Genomic DNA, 18,453 nt, shown 5'->3' on the forward strand with positions numbered 1-18,453 from the left:
CCCCGACTCCTCCAGTGAGAGAGGAGGCTATGATGAGGGAAAGGGGTTCCAGTTTGAGCCTAAGCTGTGCCTACAACTAGAATTCAGACTTCTGGGGTCATTTTTGGAAATTAAGTGGAGCAACTCAACTAGAATGTATTAGTTTGAGGAACTGAAGTGAGAAACCAGTTAAAAATAATTCACCCTAAGGTGAAAACATTTGCGTAGGCGTGGCCCAACATCAATGCCCCAGTCACAGAGGGCACAGCATGGTGTCAGACTAGCAAAAACAAGGGAGGAGGACACAAATAAAATCTCTACAAAAGGTTTCCTGTTGAAAATGATGGACTGGACGCATACTTAAGAATTTGCTCGATCCCAAAACCCTACTAAAATAACAAAAAAGAGATTTTCTTAAAGGTATAAGCCCATAAAGATAAATGTGAAGATGGGAGAGGTGATAACAGCAAAAAGGTTTTGGAAGCTAGAAAGCTGATAAAAATATGGTAACTGATATCACAAAACAAAGAAAGCTAAATCCGAATCTGGCATTTGGGAAAAGCCCAGAAGCAACCCAATTTATATTTCAGAACCTCCAAAAGGCTTGGGCATCTCTGAAAATAAAGAAGGACTTCAGGCTAAAATAGGTTTGTTTAAAAGTGTTCAGATTTCACAACCTCCCCACAGATGACAAAAGCTTATTCTCCAGAGAGAGTAAAACAGATCTCTGGATTTCGAGACACCAGGCACCACTGAGGATGGGTCTACCATATTGAAAACAGGAAGATGAAGTAAAAACAGGAAGATGTTGAGACTCCCAGGATCTTTTCTCACTCAGCTCCCATGACACTAACAGGCAGGCTTAAACCCTCTGGTAGGAGGCTGCAAGAGCTTTCTCTGGGAAATCCAAGCAGCCCAAGAGAAAAAAACCTAAAGTTATTAACGTCAGAAGTTCACCATATAAACAATCCTCAAATGTAACACACACACACAAACACACACACACACATTTCCAATCTGCTTCTGGTGCCCTATATTAGTGTATGAGCAGGCGATTAAGAATACCAGATATTGAGGGAGAATTTCTATTATGAAAGACAAATACCAAATAAACAAAAAGAAAATAGCACCTTGAAAGAAACAGGCCATGCAGAAAAAAAAAAGCTTCACATACACACACACACACACACACACACACACACACACACACACACAAATCTACCAGTAATAACCTCAGAAATATAATGGAAAATATTGAACTTCTGGGGGAAAAAAGAACTTGATTTTTTAAAGTATTCAGAGAACAAAAGAAAGTCTCAGAAATTAAAAATGTGATAGCAGAAATGAAAAACTCATTAAAAGGGCTAGAAGCTAAAACTTAGGAAATCTCCCAAACAGTACAAAAAAAAAAAAGAACAAAGATGGAAAATAGGAGAGAAAACACTAAAAATGTACTGATAAGTATAACAATATATATTGAAATATATTGAAATATAAAATACAATATATCAACATACATATATAAATACACAAAACATATGTATGAAACACCTCCCCATTCCACATACCAAAAATACTTGGAGTATGTGTATATATACAAATATTATGTAACATATTTATGTGCCATGTATGTCATTCATCTAGATATTGTGAGCAACTATAGAAAATCTCAAAATTCCTTCTTTTAACCAGCTAACCAAGCATGGATGTGGTGAAGCGGGAGGAAAGAGGGATTGCAAAGGATATGAAGATGGAAAAGACTCCACCCAGGGACAGTCACCGGATCCTCTGGAATCATGGTGATGATAGCAAAGAGTGACCTAAGAATCAATAGGAATGGCTGAGGTGCCCTCTATCTGAGGAGAGGCAACTTTAGGGCACCGTTTAGGGGCTATGTACTCCAGGAAGGCAAAATGCAGCCTACTTGGCTTGTATAATCATAGCATTTCCAAAGCTTGGTTCCAGCCCCTATGTCACGGAAGCTGCGTTTGCTTTGAGCCACTCAGAACACATGAACTCTCCTCCATTCACAGAGTAGTCCAATGTTACTCACAGCACATAACTTAGAGGGAAGTGTTCTTCAGTATTATTCTCATGGCACAAGCATGATTCTAGGGAATTCTGCAAGGGGACAGCCCAAAGCATGGGAGCAAACATGGAGGTGTGGCTCCAGGGGTCTGTGGTAGTAAACACAGACCTAGAGGATCAAAGTTCAAGGCATGGCACACATGCCTTGAGCCCTCCACCCCACTCACTCCCCCAGCACCAGGACACGCATTTACACCATGCCATGTGGTGAAAATGAACATTAAGGGCAGATATTATATATCCACCATCCTTGTGGTTGAATCCCAATTCCTACAACCAAAAATAATTTCAAAATAATGCAAACAGCATAAAGGACATACATAGATCCCATTTATACTTTTTAATATCACCTTCTTCCTTCTCCCTCTGTTGCCTTCACGTACTAAAACCTCTCCCAACTCTTTCTCCCCAGGATTTAATCCTGAATGCTCTTCCATCCCTTGACCTCGGTGCCTCTGGGATAGTTTACCACCCTTCCTCCAGGCCCAGAAAAGCAGGGCCCTGCAAGAAGAGGGACAGGTTTAAAAACTGCAAGTGTTCTTATATTGACAATTTTCATTCCATCACATTCCAAGGAGGAAACATAAAAGACATTGCCTAAAGCGTTCTTCTTAGGTGGTGCACGCACACACGTGAGTGTGTGTATGTGAGTGTGTGTGTGTGTGTGTGTGTGTGTGCACGTATGTAAGACAGGAGAGGTTTAAACTTGTCTGAAGACAAGTGATGTTGTTGGGTACACCTGTATTCTATAAACTGGGTTTAGAAAGAGAAAATGGCTGTCAAGAGAAACTGTAGAGAGCGAATAATGTACAATTCATAACTTGGTCAAGTCTGTTCACACAGATAGCTCCAACACCAGTGCAAACACAATGAATAAATACATTCAACATCAATAAAGCCAAGCTGAAGTTGAAAAGGAACTTGGAACGTCCAAAATCCTGTTATTTGGGATATATTTTCTCCAGTGAATTGAAAGCCAGCCTCAGGGGGCAGTCCTCAGAGAGAACAGATGGCTAGAGATATGACCACTGGCTCACATTGGCTACTTCAAGCTGGCTATGGAACAACTTAAAGAGAAAAGAAAAACCATAGCAAGGCTGGGTTTATTATATTTCACTTATAGTTCTTTTATTTTGGTGAGATAGTCTTTCCTCTAACTTGACCACACGAATAACATGTGGTTTTGCTTATCATGTTGTGAAAGGAAAGAAAACTGGAGCAGAGGTGCAAAGCAGCAAGGGCAGTGGTGTGACATACTGCTGTCCTATATCGACATGAAGTCAAGTCTCCAAGAATACATGCAGACCATAAAAAAACAGTCTCCATAAAGGAACATTCTTCTCTCAGTATTGAATGGGTCTTTTCCAAGTCATCTCCAATAAGCAAGTATCACTTTTATAATCAGGAAAAAAAAATTTTAAATATTGAATGGACCTTCCTTCTTTGCTTCTTTAATTTCTCAACTCTATATGTGTGTAACATTGCTTAAAATCTCTTGATAGTTCTAAACACGCAGGTCAATGGTTTACTTAATGACAACATCAGTGTTAGAAAGATTTCAAATGGCTGCGACACTGCTTGGAGGCATCGCTGGGACACAAAGTATTTCAACAGCAACAACCTGTAACAGCTGTTCCAGCTTCAGCTGACTGACAGCTTGCCTGTCACTGACTAAGCAGACGAAGGCTTCTTGCCCAGAAACCCTGGCAATGTTTGACATTGGACCATTCAAAGAGAGAATACAAACAAGCAAGTGGTAAAAGTAATAGTGAGAACAAGAATGAGAGTCCATCATGTGGGTTGCTGTGGTGCTTTCCTTGAAAGAATAATGCTTTACTCTTGAGAGATTCCCATTCTGAAAATAAAGAATGCAAATAGGAACACACAGTCCAGAATCGATGGAAATATTCAGCGATTGAAAAGTAAACATGTTGGCCTTTCTTCTATTAGGCATATTGTCAATAGGATTCCTCAAGACAAGGCCTTTCTCTCTCTCATTAGCTTCCCAGTTGCTCCCTAAGAGTGAGAAGGGGTCTCACCCCCCACGGCTTTTCCAAACACTCATTCATTCCAAACTGAGGGAGGGCTAGCTGGGAAGAACTGCTTCGAGTGAACTTATATGTGAAATCAAAGATTCTATTGACTCTTACTTCCCTTTTGAACAGCAAAACAACATCCGCCTTACCTTGAATTTATCGTTTCATATTGCTATTCTATATATTTTTCACTTTTTCAGGTTATCCACTCTTTACGTCACAGAATTATATTAGAAAAGCAAATACATGTTCACTCTTTTACCCTGCCATAAGAAACAATGAAATAGTGCCATTTGCCATGAAATGGATGGATCTTGAGATTATCATGCTGAGCAAACTAAGACACACAGAAAAAGTCAAGAACCATATGATTTCACTGATGTGTGGGATATAAAACTGAAAGCAACAAAGGAACAAGACAAACAAATAAAGAAACAAAAACTCATAGACACAGTCAATAGTTTAGTGGTTACCAGAGGGTAAGTGGGGAGGGGGTGGAAGATGAGGGTAAACGGGATCAAACATATGGTGATGGGAGCAGAACTGGCTCTGGGTGGTGAACACACAATGTGATATATAGGTGATGTGTTACAGAATTTTACACTTGAAATCTGAGTAATTTTACTAACCATTGTCACTGCAATAAATTTTAATTTAAAAAATCAAAATAAAAAATAACATTGCTTAGATGTACTTAGTGGTGAATGGCTGCGTTCACAAGTTTTGTGTGAGTGAGAGTAACATTCAGTGTCACAACTATTCTGTATAAGGTTAAAACATGTTAGATCCAGCAGATACAGGCATTACAGAGAAGGCAGTAATTAGTGCCAGGCTCCCTGCTTGGAAATGTTGTTGCTAGCATATTTTCCTTCCAGTGAATATATTGCAACATATACTGAATTTTGACAATGGACTGTCTCACCCGGATATGAAGTGTAAAACCATTTTTTAAATAGGAGATTTCTTAATTTCTTGGGAAATGTTTCTGAAAATAGACTTAAAAGACCCTTTGCTGAATTTGCATAAAGTCCAATTCTTGGGGCTCTCTCTAAACAGTATTCTGGCGGGCAGCTCCATGCTGCAGATTCAGAAACCAGATCCTTGGATGACACTCCTGAAGGGCAAAGACAATACATAGAAACCATAAGGACAAGAGCAAATAGGGGACCTGCTGATCCCAACAAATGTGTTCTAAAGCCACTGAGCTCTTCAGACTTCTCTCAAACTAATTCTCACTTAGAGAACACTAGTTCCCACATGTGTTTCTACTGTAGAAGCTGAGAAACATCGTAAGCTGCAAGTGATCAGAAGATTGATATGCTTTAAAGGGCAATGGATAGACTGAGCAAGAATGATAAGGTGTATTTTTGAAAAAGGGTTTGAGGAATAGTCTCCTTATGCCAATGGAAGACATAAAATTGTGTGTGGTCTGCACCATGTTTTCCCAATTTATTAGTGCTGTTCAAATATAACAGAAGAATCAACTCAATGTGTGTGCTGGAAATTCCAGCCCCTTTTCCAAAAACACTTTCTTGTCATCACTTCAGACACTGCCATTTTAATTAATGTCATATTCAAGACAATAAAATGGCAGAGGAAGAGGAAGAAGAAAAACTTACTGCTCAGAAACCTAACCACTACCAAGCCCAACACCTCCAAATTAGGGTTCTTGCAAAGTTACCACCTCCCTCTGAACAGAATTACCCAAATTTGGGGTTCATCCTGCATGGCTGGGTGAGGACACTTTTCAAGTGTCTCATCATAAGACACATCAATTGTCTACATTTCTTCATCTCCCACTCACTCCTCAACCCATTCCAATCTGGCCTTATTACCCCACCAAAACAGCTTTTATTAAAGCCACCAACACCTGAGATGACCATGTGTCCAGGCCTCATCCTACCAAATTTCTCAGCAGCATTTGATACTGGTGACCACTCCTCCCTCGAAGCCCTCTCTTCTTTGGTTTCCCTGACATCCGTCTCCTGGTTTTCGTCCCAGCTCTCTGCTGCTTCTCTTCACTCTCCCTTAATAGCTCTTTCCTCTCTGCCTGGCCTTTAAATGTTCAAGTTACTCAAAATTTGGTCCTAAAAGCTCACTCTTCCTCTCACTTTATATTCCTTCCCTAGGTCATCTTTCCACATCCATGGCCACCAGTCTGCAGAGTTCCAGGAGACATTATTTACACCACAGTCTGTGTAAATGGCTCCCCCTCGAGTTGTACAATGCATGGCTTATGTGGTCATATGAGCTGTTCTGGCCATTTCTATGGTTTTCATTACTATCTATACAGCACTGACTGCACAATATATATCTCAGGCCCAGACAACATTGAAACTCAAACCCATATATACAACTGACTACTTGAGATCCACTTGTTCATCTCAAAAGCACGTCAAAGAGCATTTTCAAAACCGAACCCATGTTATTCCTGGACAAATATGGTCCTCCTTCAACATTCCCTACTATATTGGTGAATGGCGCTGGCATCCTCCCAGTTGCCCAACCTAGAACCTGGAAGGCTTCCTTTCCCTCTCTACTCCATCCACCCCAGAGCCATTAACAAATGATCTGTTTGCATGTTTGTTTATCTGTCTCCCTCCACTTTGATGTAAGCCCTTTGAATGTTGGAACCTCTCTCATTCACCATCACATCTCCAGAAATAAAGGGATGTTGGGAACATCATATTTGTCAAATGAAATATGAATGTCCTATTGATTTCATCTTCTACTTCTCTCTTAAATCATCTCCATTCCCACCTAGCAGCCACTTTGCCTGGGTTGCTCCCTTGAGTTTCCCCTCATTTTTTAGTTAATGCCTCTTCATCTTTCAGATCTCAACTCAATATCATTTCCTCAGGGAACTTCCTCTGATGCCGCAAACTGGGCCAGGCCCCCTTTAGATGCTATCATAACACTTCTTACTTGACACTTCATTCCCTATCTGTTTTCCATAACATTTTTATATTTTGTCCAACCTCTATCTAAATCATTCTTCCCTCTTCCATTCCCTCAAAATTGTTCCTTAATTCATCCAAGAAAGTACCAAATCCCAGGTACTGAACTAGGTGCTGAGGGTCCTGAGAGAATAAGTCTGAATAAGTAGTTCAAAGAAGGATAGGAAACAAAAACATGCAAACATATAATTCAGTATGTAATATCTGATATATATGTATTGACACAGAAGCAAAAGTGATTAACCCATCCATGTGGGGTTGGTCAGAGAAGCCTCACTGAGTAGGTTTTGCAAGGTAAATCTTTCATTTTTACTTCATCACAGGCTATTCCTATATTCCAAACATTTGTAGAAATTGTTTAATTTTTCAATATTTTCTTTTAATGCAACCCTCATGGTCAGCTCTAGACTAGGAGTCTGGAAGACCTTGCCATCCACCTTCAAGACCTCCCCTTTCTGTGTACTCACCACACTCTTAAATGTCTTCATTCTTCTTTCATTTCTGTTCACTTCCTCCCCCCACCTCAAGTTTTTGTCCATTCTCTCACTTTCTTCAAAAAGTAGTCTATTGCACTCACTCCCAGTAATGTGTGATAAGCTATATCTTCTTAAAGTAGGTAAATTTTACGAGGCTCTTGAGAGAAATTGCTACCCTCAGAAATGGGTCTCCATGTAAGTGAAGGGCCTGCCCCAAACCTTTCAATTCACAACAACAGACAAGACCTTGTATTCTGCCTATAAGTAAGACCAACATTGCCAAAACAAACATGACTTTCTAAGTTTGCTGACTGTGTGTGCTTCTTGAGTTATTTCTCTTTCCAACGAGTATGAGAGAAACTTGAAATAATCATCACACTCGATTTCTGCAAAAGAACGCTACATATTGTGAAAGGTATTAAATTTCAAGAAAAACCTGACAGTTCTCAGCTCATCTGTGACATTTGCCTGGAGTGTTCTTCATGCTTGACCGACTCGTCTGCTTCATTCAGCCTCAGCACAAACATCACTTCTTTAGGGAAGCCATTCTCTCCTCCTGACTCTCACTCTCATGGTAGCTGTGCTTCCCTTTCCAAAATACTTACACATGTGTAATTACTTGTTTAATCTCCACAAGACATGGGTCTGTCTTATTTTAAGCTGTTTCCCCCAGGCTTAACAGTGCCTAGCGTATAGAAGGTCATTGAAGCCGGTATTTACTGAATTGAATTGCTGTATCTGTGCCCTCTGCATGCTTGTATTACTACAACCAGCACATTATATTGTGTTTTATTTGTTGTCATGCCTCTCTACTTCCCTTCACAGCAAGTCTCTTAAAAGAAATAATAAATTATTCATTTTTTAATTCCCAGAGTCTAGCACATTGCCAGGGCCCTCAATAAATGTGGAAGGAAAGAAGAAATGAAGGAAAGGAGGAAGGAAAGAAAGAAGGGAGGGAGGATGGGAGGGAGAGAGGGAGGGAGGGAGGGAAGGAGGGTAGAATGCTCTGTCTCTATTACTTCAGCCTAGGATTCCAACTAGACCATTTCACAGCTACAGCCTTTGGGTTACCTAACAGCACTTGTGGTTAAATAACTCCTCACCAAGACCTTTTTAATTTAAACACCCTCAAGTCAGGTTTCCCCCAGCTTGGGTTGGGTCAATTGATTTCAAAATCTAAACTGAATACTTTACACTTTTTGCTTTACATTGATTTCACCATCTCTCAGGCCTGTCAGAAGTGTTTAATTCTTGATTCTATCAGCAAACATATAAGAGTGGCAGCCTGAGACCACAAAGAGACCTTTGCCAAGACATTTAATTTCTCTGAATGGGGCTGCAATGTTGAACAACTCCAGGGGACTCCAGTCACACCACAGTCTATGCAAATGGCACCTCCTGAAGTTATGTCATTGCCTGAGCACAGGGTCTGTCATTGCTCATCTATAAAATCAATGGGTTGGACCAAAACCTCATTCTATGATTTGGGGTCACTTACACTTTTCATAAATATTCCTTCTATGCTTTCATCCTATTTACTGATAAAATTCATGATTAGGAGCAAAACACAGAGAAGCATGTGAATACCCCAGGTCTCAATTTGCATTCTTGGGAGGCTGCATTAACTAGGTCAACAGTCATACTTCACTTCCTTCAGAGCACCATAGACCTTCAAGAGTGTGGAAGAGAGCAAATTGCTACATCCTTGCACTGCTGAGCAAAATTCTCATGAGCTACAATATGCAACAATATGAAACATATATTTTGAAAATCCCTGAAAGAAGAAAGCTGATTAACATTCAATCAATCTTATCAACCAAAGAAATAGAAAAACTGGTCTGAAAGTCACTGATATTTGGCCTTGTGATCGATCGTGTGCCTTTTTCTCTTTCAGTTTCACCTAGGTTAACATCCATAATAGTAAAACATGATTGGCTGTTCCTAAAAAGGCAGGGAAATGCCACACAACATGGTGCTGGTTGAAGATGAAACCAATAGTATTATATTCCTTTAAGTTACTAATGATGTTTCCTGAAAATGAGTAGTAAATTAAGAAGTAACTCAATGAAAAGAAATATGATAAATGTGCTTTTATCTATAATAGTCAAAACATCACGTGCACAAAAGCCCTACCTGCAAAGGGAAAGACCTTAATTGTCAGGCCTCGTATTCTCATCTTTTTTCTTAAAATATATTGTAATATTATAGGCTTTGAGAAATCCAACAGTAAAGGAAAATGTTTACTTTTACAACCTCTCAAACTTATCTGACCTCAGAGATGTTTTACTTTCCCCAAGTAACAGCAGTTAAAATCCCAAAAAACTAGCATTCTGTAAAATAACGTTTGGTAAACATTGCCATATATACTCATACATTTTAAATGATCACATATAGAGAGAAAGTCCATAGAAAAGTGGAAAACATACCATGATTGCAACTATGTAAAAATATGTACCCATGAGAAGGTAGTATGTAACAATTAAAATATTTGTTGCTTAGGATGACACATTTATCATTTTCCTACTTGTCATTTTTCTATTCTGATGTTGTGTCATTTTTTCAATTAAAAATTATAAAGTAGTAAAAATTTATAGACCATGTTTTTTTGGCCTAAAACTTCATGTACTTGAAGTTTTGCCAGTTCAATCAATCTGTGGGCTGCTGCACAAATTTCACTTCATTAGTGTGTCTAGAGACTATGCAAGCTAAACATTTTATGATGAAGAAGAAACCGTCATTGTAATACTAGTTCTAATCCCCTTGCTGGCAGGTTGATCTAATTAACATCCCTTAATTGGGTGAATTAATTTAAACCAAAACACAGCTTGATTCATACCATATTTAACTACAGACTTCCTTCATAGGATTCATGGAATCTTCTGAACTTACTTTCCAATCCCATTACTACCCAGAAAGCCATTTCAAAGAGTATTTCATATGCACAAATGAAAACCTTTTTATAACTTTGGTGTTGGGGCCAGAAATTAAATCCTGTATTTTCATTCATTCAACAAACACTTATTGAAAGCACTAGTCTATGCCTAAGAATATAAAAATTTAAAAAGAGAAAATTCTTACCCACAATGAATTCTCATTGTAGGTGATACAGACAAGCAAAAAAGAAAGAAAAGTAATATATAATAAATACTTTATCTTTGTTGTATATTGTCATAATGTTAGTACAAGAGAGAAGCAGGTTCTTACCAGAATAGGAAGAGTGGTTCAGAAAGGCTTCAAAGAGGAGGAGATGTTTATGCCATGTCTTCAAATTTGAGCACAAGTTTGCCAGGCAGATGAGGTTGGGGGCATTCCAGGCAGAGGAGAGGGTATACGAAGCATAGATGCGTGACCCAGCACAAGCACCAGGTGGACCATAGTAAGCAGGCACAGGAAACCCTGCCACAGATCCATCAAATAAGATAAAGATTAACAAATGACCACAGGTTTGAATTTTAGTCGGCAGCACCGACCATAAAGCAAGAGTATTTTCAGAGAACTAAAGAGGAAGGCACAAACTACAGTCAACTGAAGAGTGAATGGTCTCAGGAGCATAACTCAGTAAACCCAGTCATTCGTGGAGTAACCTTTTGGTAAGTGATACTCTTAACTCATGTAGTGAGCAGCTGCTTATGGTGGAATTCTGTTGTGCATGTAAGGATGCAAAATATATTTTGTAACTCTGGACTTCTAATGTGTAGCACTGACAGAATCTAAAATACAGATGATGCTTACGATTTCAAGCAGGTCATCCTTTCACTTCTTTAAAAACAGTGGTACTTCATGGCAGATTGTAGACAAACCTTGATATTCTTAGATGAAAAATGCTATATAAGTATAAAGGGTAATTTATTAAATTCACTTCAAGCACCAAGATTCCAAACTGCCTGGCAAAGAAGCACATGATCTGAGATCTTCCAAGAAACAAAGACGAGAGAGGTGCATACTCATAACGATGCTACACTTTGGTTGCGGCAGCATTTCTCTGAGGGTTGCAGGATGCTTTGTAAGTGCGTTTATTCTCATATGAAGAGAGTGGTCTGTGCTCACATTTAAAGAGAAGTAAAGATGTGACATTTGCAAGGGATCTTAAGCATCATCTATCCAACCTCTTCTTTCTATAGTGAAGAAACAGAACCAGAGAGGTTAAGTAGGTTGCCCACATCTCACACAGTGAGTCAGAGCTGAAACCAAGACTGCAACCCAAGAGTCCAGCTTCCAGTTGTCTGGTGGTTTTGTTTTCACTGCACCCTCCTGGCCCATCCCAAAGGCCAAACTAAATCAGAAACAGACCTAAGGAGTCAGTTAAAAGTTGAGTCGATGATACAGTGATCCTCTTACCCCTCAGCCTGTGACTGAGGATGCATTTTACAGTGAGTGTGGAGGAAGGGAGGGTCACCGTGCACATCTGCTATATGCCAGTCACTTTGCTAGGTGCTGTGCATACACTCACAACATAACGACACAAAGTCATTCTCTCATCATTTCATAGTCAGATCTTTTCCTAGAGGTGTATTATATGCTGAAGACAGTGATAGGCCCTAGAAATCACACTGACTAAGACAGAGGCTCTTCTTACATAGTATTCCATTCTAGCTGGGGGAGACGGATAATTAACAAGTCAACTAATGAATACACAAGGCAGCAGTAAGTGCTGGGCAGAGACATTAAATGAAATGATGCAATAGAGTGGAACACAAGGGAAGGTGGGAGAGTGGGCACTGCCTCATCTTGTGTGGTCAGGGAAGGCCTTCTTCAGGTCTTCTCCTTACTAGCTGATAAGAAGGACATGCAACTGGACATCAGGCATGAAGCTTCACAGGCCTGGAATCTGATGTCCAGGGTTAAAACCAAGTCAAAAGTCAGGGCAGGGCATGTGTGAGCCTGTGTGTGGAGGCACACGTCTGTCCAAGTATCACCAACAGAAGCAGGAGAAAATGGGCTGAAAGCAGTTGAGAATTCTCTGTAACAGTTTGTGGCTGTTTCCTTTGGCTTTTATTAAGTTGAGCTACTTAATATGCAATGGTTTTCACCTTGTGGCCTTCATTCCTCAAGGCTCCAATAATATTCAATTGCACTCTTCTCCTTTCCACATGACTCCTCTCTTATTTTAACTGTATGTAAGTGTTTCATAACCAATGGATTGAAGAAAAGTGATAGAGATGACTATCAAGACCCCCAAGCTAATAACAAGTATTTCCTGGACCAAGACGAACAGGGCACAGGGGTGGAAATGGGGGTCTAATGGGCATTCTAATAAGCATAAAGAGATTGAACCAAAGTGAGTTCAATACCATCAGGGCTTAAGGGAAAACAGCAATGAGATGTTGGAATTAATTTGGGGCCTCTGACATTGACAGAGTTGGAAGCAATATGAAACTCAAAAAGTCAATCTGCTTTGGGAATGTTAAAAAGAAACACTTGTTTGGAAAGAATTTTTAAGTATGAAAAAGAAAGACTATTTTCAGTGGAATTTGTGAGAGTGAGCCTGACCACACGTTGGAGGCTGAGAAAAGATGTACCACTGTGGTCCAGCTCCCAGCACTTTTCATGCCCAGCACCCAACGGAGAAGTTGTGTGCTCTGATTAATGTCTGCAACGTGCCCAATAACTCCACATCGGACTCTCACATCCAGTCTTGGTCTTGTTTCCATTCTTTTCTCTTGGCCCCAGCAATCCCTGCGTTTCTTCATTCTGAGGTGATGGTGTACACTTTCAGAACCACACACCTTGAGTTTAACTGTTTCATAAATCACGTCCTCATTCTCCACTAGTAAATACGGCGCATGTTCACACAGAATCTCACATTTCCGCAAGAGGGTTCCGATTGGATCCACTAGACCACACCTCCCTCAGCACAGCCCCAGACCAGGCTGAAATCAACAGGCTAAAGGAGCCCACACCGGAAACAAGTCTCCCCACAGCACGTCTGGCTAGTCGCAGCATGTTGTATGATATCTAGCCCTACCCTTCCTTGGTGTCAGGATGGACACTCAATCCTTCATTTGCCCCTAGGTGTGGTATTCTAGAACATTCTGGATCACTGGGGGGAAAGATTACATTCCGCTCTAGTTCATCTCCCCAGATAGCTTTCTCTACCACTGCATCAAGGACCAGTAGATCCTTCTTGTGATAAATATTGGAAACGCCCAGTCGCCTCCCAGACTCCATCAATCTGCTGCACCTGGGAAGATGAGGTGACAGTGGCATAAGCACTCTGGGACACTGAATTCTACGAGGCTGTCTCCAAAGGCTGGAGAAGCAGCAACACATCTGGGAAACCCCCAGCTGCACAGTGAAGGGCGCCTTCCTACTCTGAAACCTCCATTTCCTACTCCTTGTTTTGTTAATCCAGAAAGACAAAACTCCCCTTCACTTCTCAGTGAAACCTCCTAATAATGTATTCCATATGATCATTGCCTTTGGAACAGTTAATTTTCCACTTAACAGCTAAGGCCACTTTGCCTTCATCATATTTTAAGTGTGAAAGTTCTTTGCCCTTTGAAGAGATTAGAGACATAAATTTGGAAATGATTTTTATGGTGTTATAATAACAATAGCTATTTCCTGCTGATCATTCTTCAACCGGGGTGAAGGAGAAAATAAAAAAGATATTTGAGGTTAGATTTACAGTGTTTAGATTTTAAGATAGTCTTTAGATATAAACATGATATTTCAGGTAATCACTGAAAATTATCTCAGTTCAACTTTTTCCGCTGCAAGAAAGGAAATTTTTAGATTGTGAGCCATACAGATGATAAAATATGATATTGTATAATATATACCCAAAAAGTACATAAATAATACAAACAATATCTATAGCCTAGAGGATTAAAACTTAAGAGAGCATGTATTTCAATTTTTTTTTATAGCTCACCTTATAATCTAATTTTCTCATTTCAGATTTCCTGGATCAAAGATATGGAATTAAGAACTATGATTTTACATGGCTCTATATAAAATTTTGTAACACACATGTAGTAAATTGCATGTTTTGTTTTATGAAGCGTAATCATATACTGTGCAAGCTTAATGAATAAACAGTCAATCCTCATTATTCACGGATTCCATATCTGCAAATTCCCCTACTTGCTAAATTTACTTGTAACCCCAAAAGCAATATTCATAGCACTTCTGTGGTCATTTGCAGACATGAGAAGCTGTGAAAATTTTGAGTCATCTGATGCACACTTTCCCAGTTGAGGTCAAACAAGGCCACACTCTGCCTTCTTGCTTGGCTCTTACAGTATAAACAAGTGTCCTTTTTAGTGCCACGTTTTTTGCATTTTTGTGCTTTTTATTGGTCATTTCACTGTTTAAAAAGGCCGCAAACCTAGTGATGAAGGGCTGTCTAGTGTTCCTAAGTACAAGAAGACCGTGATGTGCCTTGCAGAGAACATACCAAGAGCCAAGGGCAGCTCACAGAGGCTGCATCCCACAAGGAGCCGTGACCGGACTGAGGCATGCATTCCATGGCCGGGTTATGGCACCTGAATGGGGCAAGATGAGAGGGGAGAGACGAGGCGGGAACCGAGAGAGTCAGAAAGTGAGCTGGGCAGAGGTCCAAAGGCAAGACAGGAGGTTGGGTCAGGAGGGATGGCTGTGGGGATCCAAGCGTTTGCTAAGCGGTTAGATGTGGGGATCATGACCTCTGGCCTGGAAAGGAGGAGGAGAGCAGTGAAAGGGAGGAAATGGACAATGCTGACGGCTACCTCAGTGACCTCTGAGGGAGGGGAACAAAATCACCTGTATGGTTTCTTCCAGTCCTTTGGGTGTATGGTGATAGGATGATGATAAGGAAGAATAGTGCAGGTTGGCAGAACAACTTTGTTCATTTTTATTGAAATTCTTGCTTGCCATTGGAGTCCTTAAAAAAGAAACAAATGTCTTTTGGGACCACAGTTTCACCAGTCTTTGGCAGTACAGTAGTGTTTAGTAATATAAAATACCTTTTTACTTTCCTAAGCTGTAACAAAAAGTGATACAAAGATTTTTTTTTATTGCCTAGTTATTGCCAATGGTTGCATCGGAAGAGTCTTTCTAACTTTTATTATAAAACTTCCCAATCATACACAAAAGTAGAGACTTCTCTAATAGACTTCCACACACATATCACCTAGTTTCAATAATTCTCAACATTTTAGCCCAGATTTTTCATCCTCTTGTTCAACTAACAGAGCTTTCATATATTTCTCCATTCAACAAGTTTTGATTAACAAACTGTCATGTCAGGCACTTTTAAGTGCTGGAGATACAGGAGTGAAAAAACAAAACAAAACAAAGTAGGAAAAAGACACCTGCTGTCAAGGAACTTACATCCTAGTAAGATAAAGAATAGCTGTGTTATTAATAGCCATGGGCCATAACTGTTCTAGATGCTTCGATTATTTCATTTAATCCTCACAACCCAGTGAAATAGGTGCTTTCATCATCCTCTTTGAACTGGTAAGGAAATTGTAATACAAAGAGGTTAGGTAGCTTGCCCAAGGTCACACAGCTATCAAATGTAGATGGGGTCAGACTAGGCTCAGAGACTGTGCATTTAACAATAATACACACTGCTTCCCCATAACTCAGTAAGCCCCGCTTCTCTCAAAAATCACTTCTTTGTAGAATGCTGGGCTTCTCTGACACGATGAGAATTACAACTGGGTAGATGTCATTCATATTGACCTCATGGGATCTTTAAGATTAAAAAGTTGTGGCCATTTGTCCTTGTTGGTCCTACTTCCTGTTAAAAGACATGTCTTTTTGTAGGTCCCAATTCAAATATTATAGCAACTGGAAATATTTTTTCTTAACTATCAAAATCCTACGTTTTCTACCCTAATAATAAGATCAGCTAACATTTATTGAGCTTTTGTTATGTGCCAGGCACTGGACTGAGTTCTTTAGGTGCCTTCACACAGACCTCATAACAATTCTATAAGATGATTATTATCCCCACGCTACAGATGGAGAATGGAGGCACAGATTGAGTAAGCTATCCAAGTTCATGTGACTAGAAAGTGGAAGAACCAGGACTTGTCCTTATTCTACATTCCTAACTACACTATTCCCCACATCCACCTTAGAGGAATTCTCTGTACTATAAAATACAGAACTCTTTTGATGGTTCAGCAGCTATATTTTACATGTATAAGGTGTGATCAAAAACTATGCTAAATGTTTAAATAAAAAAATGTATTACAGTAAAAGGCACATTGCCATTAATCCCCCTCAGAATACTCCCCCTCACTTCGAACACATTTATCCCATCATTCTTGCCACTTTCTGAAGCAGTTCTGGAAGTCCTCTTCATGAGTGTCTTTAGTTGTGCTGTCCTAGCTGCCTCGATGTCCTGAATCAATTCAAAACATTTTCCTTTCATGGTTATTTTGACTATGGGGAAGAGCCAGAAGTCACACAGTGCCAGATCCGATGAATATGGTAGATGAGGACACACTGTAATGTTTTTATTTGACAGAAATTGCCATATACCAGAAGCAATGTGTGACATGGAGCCTTTCCGTTGTGATGAAAACGTCAGTGACTATCCAACAGAAAGGCAGGAATCTTCGATACTGGGAAACAGTGCAGCGAACCTTAGTAACAGTGTGTGACAAATTTCAGCTTATTCAGTGCAGTCAGTTGAGTGTAAGCTATGGTTGAGAGAAGGTGTGTTTTAAAGTGTGCTGTAAATCATCCTCCATCATGACAACTTTCCGTATCACATACCATTTCTGGTATATAGCAATTTCTGTCAAATAAAAACATTATGGTGTGTCCTCATCACTTTATTCACAGGATCTGGAACCGTGTGACTTCTGGCTCTTCCCCAAAGTCAAAATGATTCGGGACATTGAGGCAGCCATGACAGCGCAACTAAAGACATAGGACTTCCAGAACTGCTTCAGAAAGTGGCAAGAATGATGGGATAACTGTGTTCGAAGTGAGGGGGAATATTTTGAGGGGGATTAATGGCAATGTGTCTTTTACTGTAATAATTTTTTTTATTTAAACATTCCCAGTATTGTTTGATCACACCTCACACTATATAGTAATATTTTCCAAACTCGGCTTTTCAGCTTTGTATCGTCCCACTCTACATTTTAAATTTCTTTATTAACTTGTGCTAGTTCTCTAAAGTGCTCTGGGAGTATTAATATTTTGATTACTTATCTTATTTTATCATTGAAGACTGGAGCAAACCAACACCTGTGGACTTTTTATGACTAAAAAGCTCTCATATTAAAGATATCTGGAGAGACAGCAAAGGAACCCAGAACCAGGATAGAAGTCACATGCTGAGGAAAACAACCTACAATGTAGATCCTATTTCAAGCCATAAATCACCAAACAAGGACTAGAAAAGTGCTTGGCACATCACCAGTGTGTGGACACTTTGGTTTAATTAATTGATTGGTTTTAAAGTCATGTGTGAATAAATAAGACTCTCCTTTTGAAAAGTGGTCTTGAAATCCCAAAACAAGCTGTTTACGTTACTGGAAAGGTGGGGTTGTTTAATGTTTCACATCTGGGTTAGATGCACCTACTGGATGCTCTCACACTTCTCCGCACATCTTGTGGGCCTTAGCACTTTGTAATAATTTGCCCACATGCCTTCCCAAGAAAACTATAAGCTCCTTGAAGGTAAAGATTTGGGGATCAGGTTCACTGCTATATTTCTAGGGCTCAGCATAGTGCCAAGGTGATACAAGATAGATCAAACAAGTTTCATTGCAATGAGTGAATTAATGAGTAAATGAGCGAATTCATGAGCAAACAAATAAAATAGGCATTCTAGTACCAAAAAGAATAATGAGAGCTATCCAATTCATTCTGGCGCCATCTTTCCTCAGGCCACAAGGAAGTTCAAGTACTTATATTCACTCAACCAGGCTTTCTTCAGCCAGGAGTTCTTACTGCTATTCAATCATC

This window comes from Hipposideros armiger, unplaced genomic scaffold (assembly GCF_001890085.2).
Source record: "Hipposideros armiger isolate ML-2016 unplaced genomic scaffold, ASM189008v1 scaffold_148, whole genome shotgun sequence".
In the NCBI taxonomy this organism is placed as follows: Eukaryota; Metazoa; Chordata; class Mammalia; order Chiroptera; family Hipposideridae; genus Hipposideros; species Hipposideros armiger.